At 40.4% G+C, this 18,720-nt stretch overlaps 1 protein-coding gene across 1 annotated transcript in view; it reads right to left on the reverse strand.

Annotated features, from left to right (window-relative positions):
• NRP1 (neuropilin 1) overlaps positions 1-18,720 on the reverse strand; it is a 234,722-nt gene that overhangs the window by 153,634 nt on the left and 62,368 nt on the right. The gene's annotated exons all lie outside the window — the stretch shown is intronic.

Below are 18,720 nucleotides of genomic sequence, written 5' to 3' on the forward strand. Positions count from 1 at the left end.
GTACACATAGTCATTTACAGGCAGTTGAGTTTACAGTCGTTTTCTTGAACGCACCAAAATTGCGTTCAGGAGTAGATTTTATTGGCATTTCAAACGCCAAACGCTTGTAAATGCATGTAAATGCTTGTAAACGCAATTAACTGCATTTTTTGACAGGTCCATATCCACATGCTGTCCAGAGCCTTTTTTCTTCATCAAAAATGCATGCAAAGTGTTTTCCATGTATTCAAATGGACCCGGTACACCAGCACAGTCAGTTCCAGGTTTCGCGTGAAGGAAAAAATGGTAGAACGTGCTGCATTATGCTCATGACGGGATCCATAGTGACTACAACCTGAAAAGACAGGTCATCTCAACACATACTGCTCTCTCTGCTTCTGCTCTCTCTATTTCTCTCAAAATGTCTGATATAGTTCATTATTTACTATTTTTCAGTGCATTCTGGGCATTTTGGGAAGGTCTCCTGAGGATATCTTTTAAAAATGCTTCTAAACGCAAATGTGCAAAACGCATTATGCAAACATGGCTAAACTGACGTTTTTAACCTACGTTTTCTAGCAGTCAGTTTCCAGCGGTCAGAAGAGTTTTCCAAACGCCCTGTTTACATGAGCCCTAACAAGTGCACACAACTTTCGTAAACACCATTTCAAGCTGCCAACATGAAGGTGTTTACTGCTGAATATTTGGATGTTTCATCCCATAAACCCTGAGTGCAGATCTTTTGTGCCAGCACAGTTAAAAACACTTAATTAGCGCAATTAGACAGGAATAACCATTTAATTGTGGATATAAAAAATCCAAATCCATTAAGTGTCTCCTTTGATGTAGCCGACCAATTTAATGATCAGAATTAGTGCTTTTAGTAGATATTGCTGAATCTCGGAGAAAAAAACTAATTAGTATTTGCAGCCACTAACGCAGCGATCCACGTGAATCCGGAGCAAGAGGAACGGATTGTTTGGCATTGATATTATAGACCTGTAATTCTTTTTTTTATTTCCATGAAACTCAGCCATTAACTATTTTTGCTGGTGGGCATTCAATTTTCTGCGTTATGTCCACTGATTAATTAGCAATAATTATTAGTGCAGTGAGGTTTATTAATCCTCGTCCGGTATTAAGAACTTTACCAGTAAAAAGATTATGTACCAATTTGCTGTAGAATTTATAATGCACAAGTGCTGAGGACATTCGGCTTTAGCACATTACAAGGTGTTTAAATTATCGGAGCAATTACTAATTTTGTATGCACTTGGCCTTGTAGTTAACCTCTTCTATCTACAACCACAAATGCAAAGAATTTTAGGGCTCTGGAATCAGAAAAATCTTAAAGGCCCCATTCACACTTCACAATTTGGAATTACAGGCGGAATTCCAAATCACATGGTAATGGCTGCAAAAACACGTGATGCACTTTTGGGTGCCATTCATTCTACATGGCACCCCAAATGCAATGCGATTTGGCTGCAACTATTGAGTTTTAAAATTGAACTAAGCTTGTTGCCCAAAAAGGATCAGGAGCTTGTTCCCACTACGCGATATGTGAATGGAGGCCTAACGATTCTTAAAGACTTTCCCTGTTCCTTCTACCTATCCTACATACCTAAAATATGTGTTTACTTATCTATTTTTAATCTGGCCTGGTCACGTGATCCTGCAGCTCCAGCTTCCCCGTGCCAGTGAGCGGATGCTGCAAGGCAGAGGAGGGAGTACCGACAGAAGCTGGGCTATGGGAGCCTATGGGTGATGTCACGGCTCCGGGTATTCAAAGCTGTTGTCGAGCACTCCCTTACACCGGGAAGCCAGAGCTGCTGAATCACACGACCAGGTTGGACTAAAAAAGATATCTACAAAGATATTTTTTTTCCCCGAGTATGCAGGATAGGTAGGAGGAGGGTCTAGTGAACGTTTTTTAAAAATAGTTACATTTAGAATTTTACAACTACTTTAAGATGTATCTCAACCCAGAACCAAAATGTTATTATAGTTGCAACTTACTAGTCCTTGGATGTGGTGGCTGCAATTATTTTTTTAGGTAAAGAATATTTTCAGCAAGTACAGAAAACATCTGTTGATCTTGCCAGAAATGCAATGTCCTTGTCACTTGTCATCTTCCTAACAGATAGCAAAACAATCTTATCTTTCTTGTGTAAACTACTATTCTCATTGGCCCTAATGTTATAGAGATGAACAAAGGCAGACATGCTTGAAGCCCAACCTGGGGTTCTCCTTCCATTGATACAGTGGAGGAAAAATGTAGCCACCCCCAGACAGGAAGTGTGTTATTTACTAGGCATATATCAACTGAAAAGCCTGGAAAAAGAAAACTAAGCCACTACAGTTAAGGAATGGTAAGCTGCAATATTTTATATTTTTGTTAGATACACTTTAATGGACATCTGTAGCCCAAGAGGCGGAGAGCCTCTGTCTCTGCTGTCTGTGTCCCTGTTGAGGATACTAGCCCTTGCTTTCTGTTGGAACAGGAAGTGATAAAAAATCTCTCCAATAGAGATAGTCAAAATCAAATTTTTAGTAGAGTGAGTATTAAACCGTCTAATAATGTTTTTATTATGAGCTGTGCCTTCTTGTCCCATTGGTAACCATTCCCCCTATTTCGTGTACAGGTATCACAGGGACAGGGATAAGAAAAATATCCCCAAACTGGTCACAGGCAGTAATAAAAACCTAACAAAAATGTAAAATCCCCCCATTGTATCCAAAACTAAACAAAATACAGAACTGAAAGGTATTGGGTGTTTAGTTTAGTATATCACTGTCCAATAATTGATATTTGGATAGTTATGTGATTTCAGGTCTTGGTTAGGTTGACAGTTAGGCAGAAGACATTGGAGGAGATTTACTAAAGCTGGAACTGGAATCTGATGCAGCTGTACATGGTAGCCAATCGGAGTCTAACTTCAGCTTGTTCAATTAAGCTTTGGCAATAAAACCTGGAAGCTGATTGGTTCCTATGCAGAGCTGCACCAGATTTTGCACTCTCCAGTTTTAGTAAATAACCCCTATTGCTGGAGTTTGGTGAAGGGACACCCAGGGAAGGAGCTGTAATCTATGCTGGAGAGGTAGCTTAAAGTTTACAGTCAGTAGATGCTAGTTTGAAAATTTTTGGCAATATACCGAAATTTAATTTTACCAGCTTGATAAAAAAAAGTATACTTTAGCAAGGAACATATATTCCACATTAACAAATATGCTACATGTGCTGTAAATTGACACCAGCATTGCTCCTGTTTCTTTTTTTGCTGGGGGGCTGCCATTTTGTGGAAGCACAGAGCCCCTGAGCAGCAGTAAATCTTGAAGCTGCCACCAGATCAGCCTCTACATATTTGGCACAGTGCTGAAAAATATACAGCAACTGAGCATGTGCAGAGCAGGGTGAGACAGTGTATTACTGGATTTTACATAGTATTAGCACTTATTTTTTAATGTTTTACATAGCTCTACCTACAAAAGAGGCCAGAATGAAGTGATCTAGCAGGACTTCATTTTCCACTTTAACTAGCTTTCCATGTAAAATGCCAGTGATTCTGCAGATGCGTCCCATTGTTTACTACATCTTTGCAGAAAGGAAAATAACATGTAATTACTTAATCTTTATCACAGCGCTCCTGTTCTGTATACAAAGCATAAATCTCATTAATATTCTCGGAAGTCTTGGAGAATGCTGAATAAAGGACTGGAAAACCTTGCTGTTACTGCTAAGACTCTTCTGAAATAGTATGAGTATAACCTGCGCAGAGGACTGATCAATTAGACTTTCTTTGCGAAAGCAGCGGTCTCTCTGAAGAGGTCTGACACACCACCCACCAGATCTTTAGCTCTACAATCAGCAAAGCCTTTAGCTCTACAATCAGTAAATCCCATGCTGATTATAGAGCTTTAGATTTGACTCAGTAGGGGGTGACCTCTACAGAGAGATCACTGCTTCCACACAGGGATCCTTCTCTGCAGCATGCTGGTAAGGAAAGGCTTTTCACACCTTGTTCACACTGATGAGGTGCAGAATTTGCAGCATTTTCAGTGCGAATTCTGCACCGCATCTCAATCGCACCCCGTTCATAAGAAGGTGCAGGTGTGTATGTTAAGTTAATAACACCCCGACTGCGATGTGCAGAATCAGATTGCATTGGTGTGAATACCTATGCGATCCGATTCTAGTGCGGACCAAAAAAGGGTTCACATGGTGTGCAGATTAGATGCAGTTCAAACCTCATCCAATCTGTATATATGTGAACTGGCACTTAACTCTCTCAATCAACATTAACAGTTTTTAATCCTTATTCAGCTAGCATTCAGAAATAGATAGGAAGGTATATTAAAATGACTTATTCTAAACTTTTGGGCTAAGGGCAGATGGATTCCAGGAAGTAAATGCTACATGAATCATCAATCCTTACTCAAGATGGCCACGGCTAGAAATTCTAGGGGATGTTTTTCAAAATGATTTCCCAACAAAATAAAGTGTGGAGACATGGATGGCTAGGCGAGTCTGCTTTGAAAATTAAGAATGAATTAGGTTTGTGGTGCTCAGATACAACTAAGTTCCAATTTAAGAATTTCTCTTTTACCTATGCTGAACACAATTGATCCTTTCAATGTGCATGCACTGAAAAATGGCTTTTTATTTAAAAATGTTAACGACGGCATTTTCGTACAAGCCAAGATTCTACTCTTTTAGATCTGCAGCTCTTTTTTGGTCACCCAGAAATAGTATGAAGGTTCATAGGCAGTCCTCTGTGATGTCCTGGCTCGCAGCCCGCAATGTGCTATTCCAACATACTTTGTAATGCAGTGTGGGATTTTCAGGAGATAGCCAGGCCTGTCTAATGAACTGTTCTATCCCTGTGTGTGCCCAGATGATGTATGAGGTTTTCATGGCGTGATCACTTTGTAGACTCCCAGGACGCTTTGCTTACTGACAAAATCCTTATTCAATGTCCAAAGGCAAGACAAGGACTGAAAAAAGGGCGGTGTTGTGTTGCCACTAGATAATTGATGAAATTAATATGAAATATACTCTCAGGCCGGTGACGTGGGGAAGGGAGCTGTTGCTGGTGTTCAATCTATGATCAGCAGAGAGAGGTGACCTCCATATAAATTCACTGTGTGATGCTTTACAGAACATCTTGTTTTCTGTAGATTTTTATATTGTATATTTTGGTTTTGTAGTTTGCGTTGTGTCCTTGTTAGATACAAATAGTACTTATCAGCACTCTAAAGGGAAGCTCAGTGCCACTGATCGATTCAGGCCTCTTTCAGCCACTTCTGGTCCACATACACGGGCGGGGATCTGAAGTCATAAACTGCAGAGCCCATGAGTGTAATCTGAGACCTGAGTGGAGGGAATGGACACACCCCTCTCTACAAAGTCTCATAAGGAAACATGCACAGCTGGGGCTGTCAATCACCTTCTCTGTGCTGTAGGAGGGATGGGACCATCTCCTGGGAATTTTGTGGTGTTGGCATACATTGTCAAAAGTGACTAATGCAGATAGCAGACAGAGAGAGAGGAAAATGGTGAAAACCACGCTTAAGGCTTTGGATTGAGGCTAGTACACACTATAGAGGGATATGCTTACTTCATTTTTCATTTGAGAGGTTTACAACCATTTTGAGCCCTGGTTCAAACTGATGTGGTGTGGAATTTGCAGCAGTTTCTGTGAAAATTCCGCACCGCATCAGAATCGCACCCCATTCATGCGAACCGTTGCGGGTGTTTATGTTAAGTTAACAACACCCCGAAAGCGGTCCGCGAAACACGATGCGATGTGCAGAGTCGGATCCCATAGGTGTGAATACCCATGCGATCCGATTCTAGTGTCGACCAAAAAAAGGGCCCTGCACTTTTTTGTTGCGAGAGTGGTGAGATTAGAGCCATAGAAAATGTATGGCTCCAATCGCACTGCACACAAATTTCATGTGATTTGCACAGAAATGCGATGCAGTTTCTGTGCGAAAGACATGCGATATACAGCACCGCATATATGTGAACCCAGGCTTTTTAAAGGCCTTTGCCTCTTTAATGTTTTTTAAATCCAAATCTGTTCATTACATATGCAGACACTGCTTAAAAGAACTACATAGTGACTGTGCTTTCACTATTTCTCACAGTGCCAGCCTATGGGTCAAACCTGTCCTGCCTGAAACCAACACATTCTATGGGGTAAAATGTATGTATAGCTAGCGTTTTCTTGTTCTGTTTTGGATGTGGCAGTAAAAGATTAGGACCTCTGTCACATCTACTGTATATTGCTGTCTATGTCGACAATGTTTGCATTCTCAATTTGTTCTGATATTTTTACCAACACATAAAGTGATGAAAAATCCAAAACTTTACAGCTGTCACCAGAAGAAGTGAGGGTAAAGAGATATAACAGAATACAGAATTATTATTATTGGTATTTATATAGCTCTGTCAATTTATGCAGCGCTTTACATATATATTGTACATTCATATCAGTCCCTAAATCTCAAGAAACTTACAATCTAAGGTCCCTAACTTTCATTCATACATATTCTAGGGACAATTGATACAGGAAGCAAATAACCTACCAATTAACCTTTGGAGTGTAGGAGGAAAACAGAGTACCTGGAGAAAACCCACGCAGGCACAGGGAGAACATGCAACATACAGGTAGCGTCATGGTTGGGATTTTAACCAACGACCCTAGTGCTGCCAGGTGGAAGTGCTAACCACTTAGTCACTGTGCTGATTTAGGCAATCCAAAAACAAAACAACACATTGGCTATAAATGAATAAGAATCATAGATTGGAAAAATAAATGGAAAGCAAGAAGCTAAGAAATTTAAGAAGCAAATGCTAAGATGTGCCTAAAAATCCTAAGCCAATGCTTCAAATCCAGGTTGTTCCAGTGATAATCAGATTCTCTTTGTATCATTATAAATTAGTCAAAATCTCAGCAGTCCACACTTGATGTGAACACTTTTGCTAGAGATCTGAACTCGTTTGTTAAAAATACCTTACCACCCCCTTACATGGCACACTACAAATACTAAATAGCCTCTTTACATGATTGAAATGTATGTCGCCTTTATTAGTTTGGCCACTTGGGAATTTTAAGGTCACCCGCTCTCCACCTCCTCCTTCTCTTCTATTCCCTGCCCTCCCCAGCACTCTCGCCTTCATACTTGTTGAAAAGGTCTTGGCTACTTCCAAAGTGATGTATGCTTGTTTCTCTGAAATCTAATACCCTTTTGTACTGTCCTTAACTCAAACAAAGATTAGATTTTATTGAAATTGAAAATCAGAGCTGGACACATAGGTCTTCAAGAAATAGGATCCGGGAACCTTTCTGGCAAAAACGTTGATGCATTGTCATATTTAAACAATAGAAATTACAAAATTGGTTTACAGAGTAAATTGAAATTTAACCTTTTCTGGCAAAATTCACAATGACAATTCTTTAAAAAAAAAAAAAAAAAGCATGCTGTTTGGGAGAATATTATATTTTGGGAGAATATTATATTTATAAAAAAAGGAACTAGACTTAAAGTGTTTGCAAAAGGCTTAAGGTTTTTAACCTTCATGTATTCTATGTGCAGCCACCCCCCCTAATACTCACCTAAGCCCCCTCTCGATCCAGCGATGTTCACTGGAGTCTTGGCTATCCCCAGATTCCCTCTCCTCGGTGGCTGAGACAGCAGCGGGAGCCATTGGCTCCCACTGCTGTCAATCACAGCCAGTGAGCCAATGAGGAAAGAGGGGGTGGGGTCAAGTTGCAGCTCCGCGTGTGAATGGACACACGGAGAAGCGATTGCACCCATATCAAGCTACTTGCTTGTGGGGGCACCTGACAGAAGGCACGGAAACAGGAGGATCCGGGCTTCTCTGTGCAAAACCACTGTACACAGCAGGTGAGTATAACATGACTGTTATTATTAGAAAAAAATGTAAGCCTTTAGTAACGCTTTAAAGTGATTCTAAAGACAGAAGGTAAAAAACCTGCATGCCGTTTTTCCCAGCCCCTCTTATACTCACCTGAGCTCAATCCAGTGATGTGCAGGACAGTAGCGGCTCCTTCCCTTCTCATTGGCTTAGAGACAGCAGCTAATCACAGCCAGTGAGGAGGAAACAGGGGGCAGAGCAGAGCTGCGTTCTGTGTGTCTATCCACACAAGCACAAGTGCCCCCATAGCAAGCAGCTTGCTATGGGGGCACTCAGCCTGGTATAGGAGCCAGAAACACCACTGAAGAACCCTAGAAAAGGTGGATTGGAGCTGCTCTGTGCAATTCTATTCTACAGAGCAGGTGAGTGTAACAATTTTTTTCATTTTAAATAAATAAAAATGATCCTTTGTAGACACTTGTAATCAAGTGGTTGTAAACTCTTTAATCAGGTGATACACAGAGATGAAACAAATCCTCCTAGATAAGTTGTACCTATTTATTTGCAGGTGTCTCTTCTCTACATCCATTCAAAGCCCAGAATTTACATAGTATTTCTTAGCTTCAGAAAGCAAGGGGTGGGGTTATGACATCACACACTGCACAGCATAGACCAGAGAGTGTAATCTGACACCTGAGTGGAGGGAATGGGCACACCCCCCCTACACAGTCTCACAGGGAAACATGCACAGCTGAGGCTGTCAATCACCTGTTGGCATTAGTTGCTGGATGAGTATCCAGATAGAAGTGTTCAGGTACTTCCATAAACATAAAACACATTCGTCATTTGGAATCCACTTGATTGTATGCGCATAGGAAATGGTGTCCTACAAGCAAAGGCCACTGACCTATTCTGGAAAATTTGAGTAAGCACTGATAGGAAGAACAGTTGATTTTGAGATAACTTCCAACCCAACTGAATACTTCTGCTGGTTCTGCAGAGATCATATGGTTGTCTAATGAACCTGACCCAACTGCAAGTATAAGAAAATCACAATATAATACCTACAGGCACCTTACAGACCTTCTCTTGAGTCAAGATAAATATTTAGCTTTTGTAAACATTAATTTGGTATCTTGGGAATACATGAACGTTCACAAAACATTGGCAACATCAGTGGAGTAGTCAGGGCCAATGCCTAGGGTTGTAGAGTAAGGTAGAGAAACCATTTTAATTCGAACTACAAACCAAAAGTGAACATTGAAATATGTTTATCTCAGCTAACGAGCAGTTGAGATACCTCACCACAAAACAGCTGAACCTTGAAACTGTTGTCAGAGGACAACATCCACTTGTTATAGGAGACAATGTATCTAAAAGCCATTCAACTTAACAGGTACTTACATAAATACTTTTAATTTGAACTACAAAAAACAAGTGAACTGTAAAATCTGGTTATCTCAGCAAACATGCAATTGAGATGCCTGAACACTAATCAGCTAAACCTTGAAACTGTTGTCAGAGGTCAACATGCACGTGTTTTAAGAGAAAATGTGTCTAAAATCAGTTCAACTTCAAAGGAGTTTGAATAATTTATTTCTAATATAAGTGAAAATGTATCTACAATCAATTTAACTAAGACTTTAAAGAATGCTCTTTAATCGAAACCAAAAAACACCTTTTTTGTAGTACCTTACAATGGCTTAGTTCCTTTGGGTTGTCTGGACATAAAAAAGGTAAACCCAACATTTCATATTCCTGATATGTGCCTGCTGTGCCATGTACTTGTATGGAAAAGTATCCTGTTCTCTTTGTATTGCTTCCTTTGTATGAAATCCCTGGTGTCCCTGCCAGTCCCTCTGCTTTCCTATTAAAAACTGACCACACTAGACATGAGAGCACAGCGTGGTCAATTTTCTAGCTGTGCTGGGAACTCAGTGTGCTCTCCTCCAATGATCATACTTGTCCAGGCACTTGTCCCCCCCGCACAGCTTTTCACTGGGTAAATCAGAGTACTGCTGTTTCTCCTCCTCCAGCTCTTACGCTTGCAGTGTGGGAAACGCTGCAAATCCTGTGCATTCTCAGGACAGCATTGCAATCGCGTTCATGTGATCTGGTGCGGGTGTCAATGATAAATTAATGACACCCCAAACAGATTGCAAAACGCGATTGCCAGAAATTGCATTGCATGGATGAGAAAACCCATGTGATGCGATTCAGGTGCAGATTTAAAAAAGGGTCCCTGCACCTTTTTGGTGCGGATGTGATGCGATTTGAGCCATACAAAATATATGGCTCAGATCGCACCACACAGACATTTGCATGTAATTCGCACAGCAATGTAGTGCGATTCCTGCGCAAATTACATGCAGTGTCCTCCATTGAACCCGGGCGGAATGTGATCACTTATAACAAAGGGAAAAAGGTGTCTATAATGATTTTATATCTCTATACAAATGTTTTATTTCATTTCTATTTTAAACTGAATGGTTAGTTTTACAAGCTGAGGACATACAATAAACTCCACATTTTTAGTTTTTTTATACATATTAAATGAATAAAAAAGGTTTACGCAAAAGTAATTTTTATGTGATTTTTTCCTTTTTTTTAAATGCACTCTTCCATATATGGATTATTGTGTTTCAAATACAGCACATGTTCCTGCTAGTAATCTCTTTTTAAAACATTTTAATATATCAGCATTACCACCAGGAGGTATAGCACTCTGAATTTTCTTTTATTTCATACAGAAAAAAATGTACACATAAAAATAGGGGTTTAAAATGTAGTAAAAGAAGGACAGAGCAATTTTGTGTCAATAATGGCATTTTTCATTTTTATGGTTATAGGGCAAAGTGCACTCATGCATTACTGTAAAATCTAATCACAATGAGCGGCCTCTTTTCTCGGGAGCTGGATGCCTAAAAAAGATGGCGTTAATGTCTGAGGTGCTTTAATGCTGTTAAAAGCAAGACTAAATTCTCAACTAATAATTTTGCCGTGACCCTTCCCTCCTACGGTCCTCTCTCTCCAGCTCCTTATGATGCTTTTGAATGCAGACCACAGACCTGGAAAGGTTATTGATGTAATATCAAGATTTTTTTTTGCCGTCAATACTTTTTTAAGTAACAGAAATTATTGGGTGTTTTTTTTTTATATAGATAAGCACTCTGCGGGTGTCTATAGAAAGCAACCTTTTCACGAGGCTTTTAAATCCAAACGCCTTTTTTGTCACTAGGCAATCCATAAAGCTGCCAAGTTCAAATTTTCAGCTATTACTGAGGCAATAATTCTTCTGTATTTCGTGAGGTGGATTTGACATCTTACCCTCGTGCTAATTAGAATTCAAGTCTCAGCTATTGTAGCACAGTGTACAAAATCATTTCAAACCAGCCTATCTCACAATGAAGGACTCCTATGGAAGCAAGGTCCCGCTGGTCACAATTTGTCATAGGAACAAAAAAAAATGCAAAAATATTCATCAGTTGCTAAACACAAAGCAAGCACTAAAATTATGGCATGCGGCATTTGTAATTTATTCAAAGAAATACGAATATTCATGAAATCTGTTTTTTTTTCTTGTATTTTACAGTATACTATGCTTACATAGTTACATAATTAATCTGGCCAAAAAAAAGACAAAACTCCATCTAATTCAACCATTTAAAAAAAAAAAACGTTATAATACTATAACCACAGTTGATCCAGAGGAAGGCAAATAAAACCCAGCAAAGCATGATCCAATTTTCTCCTGCAGAATATCTTCCTGATCCCCCGAGAGGCAATTGGATATTCCTTGGATCAACTGTACCTATAAATGTTAGTATCCAGTTATATTCTGTGTATCTAGGAAAGAATCCAGGCCTTTTTCAAAGCACTCCACTGAGCTGGCCAGAACCAACTCTTGAGGGAGTCTATTCCACATTTTCACAGCTCTTACTGTGAAGAAACCTTTCCATATTTGGAGAATAAATCTCTTTTCCTCCAGACGTAAAGAGCGCCCCCTTGTCTTCTGTGATGACCTCAGGGTGAATAGCTCTACATCGAGTTCACTATATGAACCACTGATGTATTTATACATGTTGATCATATCCCCCCTCAACCTCCTTTTCGCAAGACAGAATAAATTCAGTTCCTCTAATCTTTCCTCATAGCTGAGCTCCTCCATGCCTCTTATCAGTTTGGTTGCCCTTCTCTGTACTTTCTCCAGTTCCACAATGTTATTTTTGTGAACTGGTACCCAAAACTGAACTGCATATTCCAGATGAGGTCTTACTAATAATTTAATATGATATCTCTCTCTCTCTCTGGAGTCCATACCTCTTTTAATACAAGAGAGGATTTTGCTCGCTTTAGAAACCGCAGCTTGGCATTGCATGCCATTATTAAGCTTGTGATCTACCAGAACTCCCAGATCCTTCTCCACCATTGATTCTCCCAGTTGTACCCCCCAGTATGTATGATGCATGCATATTCTTAGCCCCCAAGTGCATAACCTTACATTTATCAACATTAACCTCCTTGGCGGTATGATTCTTTCCGATTTTTGGTGCTGAAAGCGGTACCATTTTTGTGCATGGAAATATGTAGTTTTTTTATTGTAGGCCTGTAATTCTTAGGAATAACTCACTGAAATCTGTCCGAACAAGAGTCTAGTAAACATCCCGGATATGATAAAATTTGAAACACGAAATCATAAATTATAATTTAATAAATAATCATAAAAAATAATAATATAATAATAATACATTTAATTCAATAATGTAATCAAACCAAAAACACTGAAATGTGAAATATAGCGCCAAGTTAGCACATTGCTGAGCAAAGTCGCAAAATCGTGTTCTCCTAGCTGATCTAAACTGCTTTTGACCTAAAGGGACACTTTTTGGATGCCATGGACATTTCTCAGTTTCCAGGCAGAAAGAACAGACAAAATGCAGGCAGGGCGCAGGACAAAGCATTAGGGACAAGATGTATGTGAAATTGGTTGAGACAGCAATGTTTTACTATGTAAAATGTAAAAAAAAAAAAAGACATTTTTTAAAATTTTTAAATTTCCCGCCGCCAGCGGCGCCCGTACGTCCCGACGTCACAGGGACAGGACACAGAAGCCGGATGCTGGCATCGGCCAGAGGAGATGGCTGGGGACGCTGCAGGGGACACATCATGGGAGCGCAGGGTAAGGTAAGTGAAGAACAAATGCTGGAGCAGTGCCGCATGGTATTCCCGAGTGTAGCTCGGGGTTACCGTTTGTGGTACTGAAATGTTACCCCGAGCTACACTCGGGAATACCGCCAAGGAGGTTAAACCTCATTTGCCACATAGTTGCCCAATTAAACAGAGCATTGAGGTCGGTTTGTATGTTGGAGACATCCTGTAAGGAAATTATTCCACTGCACAGCTTGGTGTCATCTGCAAAGACTGAAATGGGATTTTTAATCTCAGACCCTATATAGTTTATAAATATATTAAAAAGTAAAGGTCCCAACACTGAACCTTGGGGTACACCACTGACAACCCTAGACCATTCAGAGTATGAATCATTAACCTCTACTCTCTGAATACAATCTGTTAGTCAGTTTTCTACCCATTTACATACAGATTTTTCCAAGCCTGTAGACTTTACCTTACACATTAGCCGTGTGTGGGGAACTGTGTCAAAAGCTTTTGTAAAATCTAAGTATACCACGTCCACCGCCACCCTCTGTCCAAGTATACCACGTTCACCCCCACCCCTCTGTTTAAGGTTTTGCTCACCTTCTCATAAAAAGAAATCAGATTTGTTTGACAACTTCTGTCTTTCATGAATCCATGCTGTCTGTTGCTTAAAATATTTTTTTCCAGCAAGAACTCATCTATGTGGTCTTTTATTAAACTCTCCAGTATCTTCCCAACTATAGAAGTTAAACTAACAGGTCTATAATTACTTGGGAAAGATTTTGACCCCTTTTTAAATATTGGCACCACATTGGCCTTACGCCAATCCAGTGGTACTATGCCAGTCATTAAAGAGTCCCTAAAAATTAGAAACAATGGCTTTGAAATGACAGAGCTCAATTCTTTAAGGACCCGTGGGTGTATGCCATCCAGTCCAGGTGCTTTATTCACCTTTATACTGTCTAAATACTTTTGGATCATATCAATTGTGAGCCAATGTGGATCATCTGGAGCTGTGTCAATACCATGCCCATTATGGACAAGAGCTCCCCCATGCTCCTTTGTATACACAGAGCTGAAGAAGGTATTTAATAAATGTGCCTTCTCTTTGTCCCCAGTCACTCACTCTAGATTATTTTGTAAAGGGCCTACATGCTCTGACCGGACCTTTTTACTATTACTATATTTGAAGAATTTTTGAGGGGTTTGTCCTACTATTTTTTGCAATCTTTCGTTCGTTTTCAATTTTTGTGGCCTTGATTTCCTTAATGCTGTTCAGATTAAAAGGGTTTCTTAGATTTAAAGAGATATTAAAGGCTTTTAAAAAAAAAATAGGTTATACTTACCTGCTCTATGCAACAATTTTGCACCGCGCAGTCCTTTAACTCTTTTTTGGCAGTCCCCCACTGGCCCTATGCACTCCTTCTTTTTTCAAGTGCTCCCTCAGCATTGTGGTGCTAAGAAGGCACCCAAGTCAGGCTGTGTGTGTCCACAGACACACACACAGCGCCGGTAAACCACATCCCCGCTCCGTCCTCATAGGAGTTTGACTGACAGTAACAGGAGTCAATGGCTCCCACTGCTCTCAGTGTGGCCTGTTAGACCAGAAAGAGGGGAGAGCAGTGCTGCAGCCAGGGCAGCACTGGATTGATGAAAAGAGTGAGGTAAATATTGTAAATATAAGTAGTGGGGTGTTTTTTTGGGGGTGTTTTTTTTTACCTTAAAGTGGATGTAAACCCTTACATATACCCAGTGAAGTGGCTGGCCTCAGGTAAGACACAGCCTCTCGCATAAGTTGTACCTGCCTATCTGCAGCTGTCTGTCCCGTACATCCATTCAAAGTGCAGAATTTACACAGGATCTCTCAGATCTGAAAAGCAGGGGGCAGGGAGCTGCAGTTACACTCCGTGAGAAGAGCTCTGAGAGCTGATTGGAGGGAAGGGACACACCCCCTCCACACAGCACACAGAACAAATGCTGAGGCTGTCAATCTACTGGAGATCACTCCCATTTTTCTCTTGGTGTCAGGAATACTTGTCAGAAGTAACTCATGCTGAGAGCAGAAGAATGAGGCAGCAGACAGAAATGACACTTGGATTGAGACAAGTACACACAATAGAGGGATACACTTTGTTCATATTTCATGCCTGAGGTTTACAGTCCCTTTAATGTAGGGAACGCATTACGGTAACAAACATTTAGACTTTAGAACTACTTTAAATTGATCTCAGATAAACTGTCTCTTATACCAGATACCTTTTTAAAGTGATATTAAAGGTTCAGCTTTTTTTTTAAATACCGAACATGCTATAATTACCTGCTCTATTCAATGGTTTTTCACAGAGCAGCTCCGATCCTCTTCTTTTTGGTTCCCCCGCCAGCACTCCTAGTTCCTCTCCCTTGACTAGTGCCCCCAATAGCATGCCATTTGGGATGGGGGCACTGCTCACTCCTCCCAAGCCCTGCTCTATGCAGCATACAGAGCTGTGGCTCAACCCAGCCCTCCCCCCCCCCTGCTCTCTCCCCATTGGTTCACTGGCTGTGATTGACAGCAGTGGTAGCTCCTGCTGCTGGCCCAGTCAATGAAGAGAGAGGCTCCCATGTACATCACTGGATTGAGGAAGGCTCAGGTGAGTATGGGGGAGGGGCTGTGGGGGGAGCAGCACACAGAAGGTTTTGAACCTTCATTCATAGAGTGCATGAATGTAAAAGCCTTTAGCCTTTACAACCACTCTAAGGTGCAGCTATTTTGTGGCCAGGCGTCTCAACTGCCTATTAGAAAAGAAGCAGCATTGAGACATAAGGGAGGACTTGCACTGGGTGCCAGTTAGGGTTCGGTTCAATTCAGATAGGTGAGTACCAGGGGCGGACTGACCATTTGGAAACTCGGGCACTGCCCGAGGGCCCGGAGTCAGTAGGGGGCCCCATGAGATGCCCCTGGTACCTTTTTCATAGGCTTTTTTGAGTTTGGGCAAGGACACAGGGGCCCCGTGATCCCCTATTGCCTGGGGGCCCCATGAGTTGTCAGTCCGCCCCTGGTGAGTACAATTACTATGATTTCACGTGGAGAAGGTTATTGGGAGTTTATATCAAAAAATGAAAAAAAATTTACTAAAAAAATATATTAAAGGTGGAAATGAAGATATTGACATTTTAAAGCAAAACTCCAGGCAAACATTTAAATACAAAAATTAACTATGCATATGTAAGCTGTTTTACCTGCCAAAGGATTTTAATTGTATCCTTTCACTCATGAAAGTTACTCAGCTCTTGGCACTAAGTCAGGGAGAGGACTCTTTTTCTGTTCCTGGTAAGAAATACTGTGATGTCATATCCACACCCACAGCCTGCTGATTGGACAGTGAAGAAGGAGCAGCAGCAGAGTCATGACGCCATCCCTCTTCTCACTCTAATCTCTCCTCTTATCATCATGTTCCTTCTCAGCACATTTGCATGATAAGACTCCCAGTACTGCTTCTCCCTCTACTAGTCTGAGTACTACGTACTGTATTCTAGGAATGCAAGATGCTGAGGTCAAGTCAAATTCATATACCCGGTACTTACACTAATATTTAAAAAATACATTTTATGGCTTTTTATTTAATACAGAGCTGAATTTATTTTTGCCTAGAGATCAGCTGTAAAAAATCTGCCTTTGTTTTAGGTAAATGTTGATTTTGAAATTCTTTTAAATTCTACTATCGGATTACTTGCAGAAATGATGTATGACCTGATTATTCAGCACAAGATAGCAGCAAAGACATTTCACTAGCAGCAGAAAAAAATCCTAATTGTCCTCAGTTTTGTTTTTAAAGTGTATTTTTTTCGAAAGAACGGCTACTAAAACATCAGTTTATGGCGTTTATTGAATCCCATGAGTACAAGCCAAGCACAGGCATCAGCTGAATGTGCTGATGTATTAAGAGTGAATAATATACCTTGTAAGTGTTCTGTTTACACATGAGGTTACCAGACTGATCCGAGTCAAGAACGTGTCCCAGAGGCAAAGACATCTTGTCAGCTCTTCCCAGAGTTTCCATACGATACACCGCAGAAACACAAATTGTGATCGTCATGTACAGGCTCAGGCTTGGATTGGCTACTGAAAGCACCAAAGAATGTTCTGCTGAGCCAAAATAGAATGTTGTGATGGAAAAATGCTCTGGAAAGTGACTTGACGATGAAATTATTAAATGCATATGTTATTGTTCTAACCTACTGTATGTTTATTATATATATTATGAGGTATACACTCACCGGCCACTTTATTAGGTACACCTTGATACCCGATGTGGTCTTCTGCTGCTGTAGCCCATCTGCTTCAAGGTTCTACATGTTGGGCATTCAGAGATGGTTTTCTGCATACCTTGCTTGTAACAAGTGGTTATTTGAGTTACTGTTGCCTTCCTATGATCTAGAACCAGTCTGCCTATTCTCTTCTGACCTCTGACATCAACAAGGCATTTTCGTCCACACAATTGCCACTCACTGGATATTTTCTCTTTTTTGGACCATTCTCTGTAAACCCTAGAGATGGTTGTGCATGAAAATCCCAGTAGATCAGCAGTTTTTAAATACTCAGACCAACCCGTCTGGCACCAACAAACATTCCGCAATGCTCCTAACAGCTTTTTTCTAGCTTTTTTTTTCTTTTACATGTACTGTAATGCTAACAAAATGCTATTGCTCCTAAACTCTTCTGACGCTACTAAAATGCTACTAAAAAACACTATTAGGCTCCATGCACACTAGCATTTTTTTAAGCTCCTAGAAGCTGTTAATAGCATTTTTTCTGCTTCTAGAAGCGAAATAGTGTTATCCTATGTGTCCATGCTCACTATTTTAGTTTATCAGCATTTTTTGAGCTTCGGCTTCTAGGAGCAGAAAAAAAATTGATGTTTGTAGAGTTTTTTGGAGCGTTTTTCCAGCAGACAAAAATACTAAATACTTCTAAACATTCCTAAACGCTACTAAAACCCTACTAATAGCTTTTTTGTAGCCCTTATTTTTTTCTACATGTACTGTAAAAATGCTAATAAAACGCTAGATCTTCTAAACACTACTAAAACAATGCTTTTACCAGCAATTTTTAGCCAGTGTATTCTCCAGCATTTTTTGATCTAGTGTGCATGGAGCCTTAGAGGAACCCTGGTTGAGAATCTCTGCTCTACATGCTATGCGCTCGAATTTGGGATGTATGCATACATATAGAAGCTACCTATTGCCAGACACATGCTTTAACCCCTAAGGAAGCTATCAGAAATCCGGGGTAATTGGTCACTTTTCCTTACAGTGATACTAAACCCACAACAGTAAAATCAGTCTGTAAAGCATGCTTGTTATACTCATTGTGGAACCTCAGGGGTTAATCCTCTGCATTGTGTAAAAAGGCCGTTTGATTCTTTTTTCTCTGTTCCTCCCCTTTTTCAAGTGGCCACCTCTTATCTCCTGATAAGACAGGCTGAACCGCAGGCATTTGCACATGCTCAATTTGGTGTGTATAGTTAGAGAGGTTTTTTTTTTTCTTGGGAGAGTGCATGTGACCAGCACAGGGCCAATCAGCACTGTCCAAACAGAAGTCAGGGATTTTGCATCCTCCTAGAGCAGAAAGAAAACTCCTCCTACAAGCTTTAGATAGTGCTGTGCTGGACACTGATAGAAGCCACAAGACTACTCTAACTGCTGATGAGAAAAAGTAG

This window comes from Staurois parvus, unplaced genomic scaffold, assembly GCF_062004578.1.
Source record: "Staurois parvus isolate SC_StPar_1 unplaced genomic scaffold, SC_StPar_1.0 ptg000061l, whole genome shotgun sequence".
Classification (NCBI taxonomy): Eukaryota; Metazoa; Chordata; class Amphibia; order Anura; family Ranidae; genus Staurois; species Staurois parvus.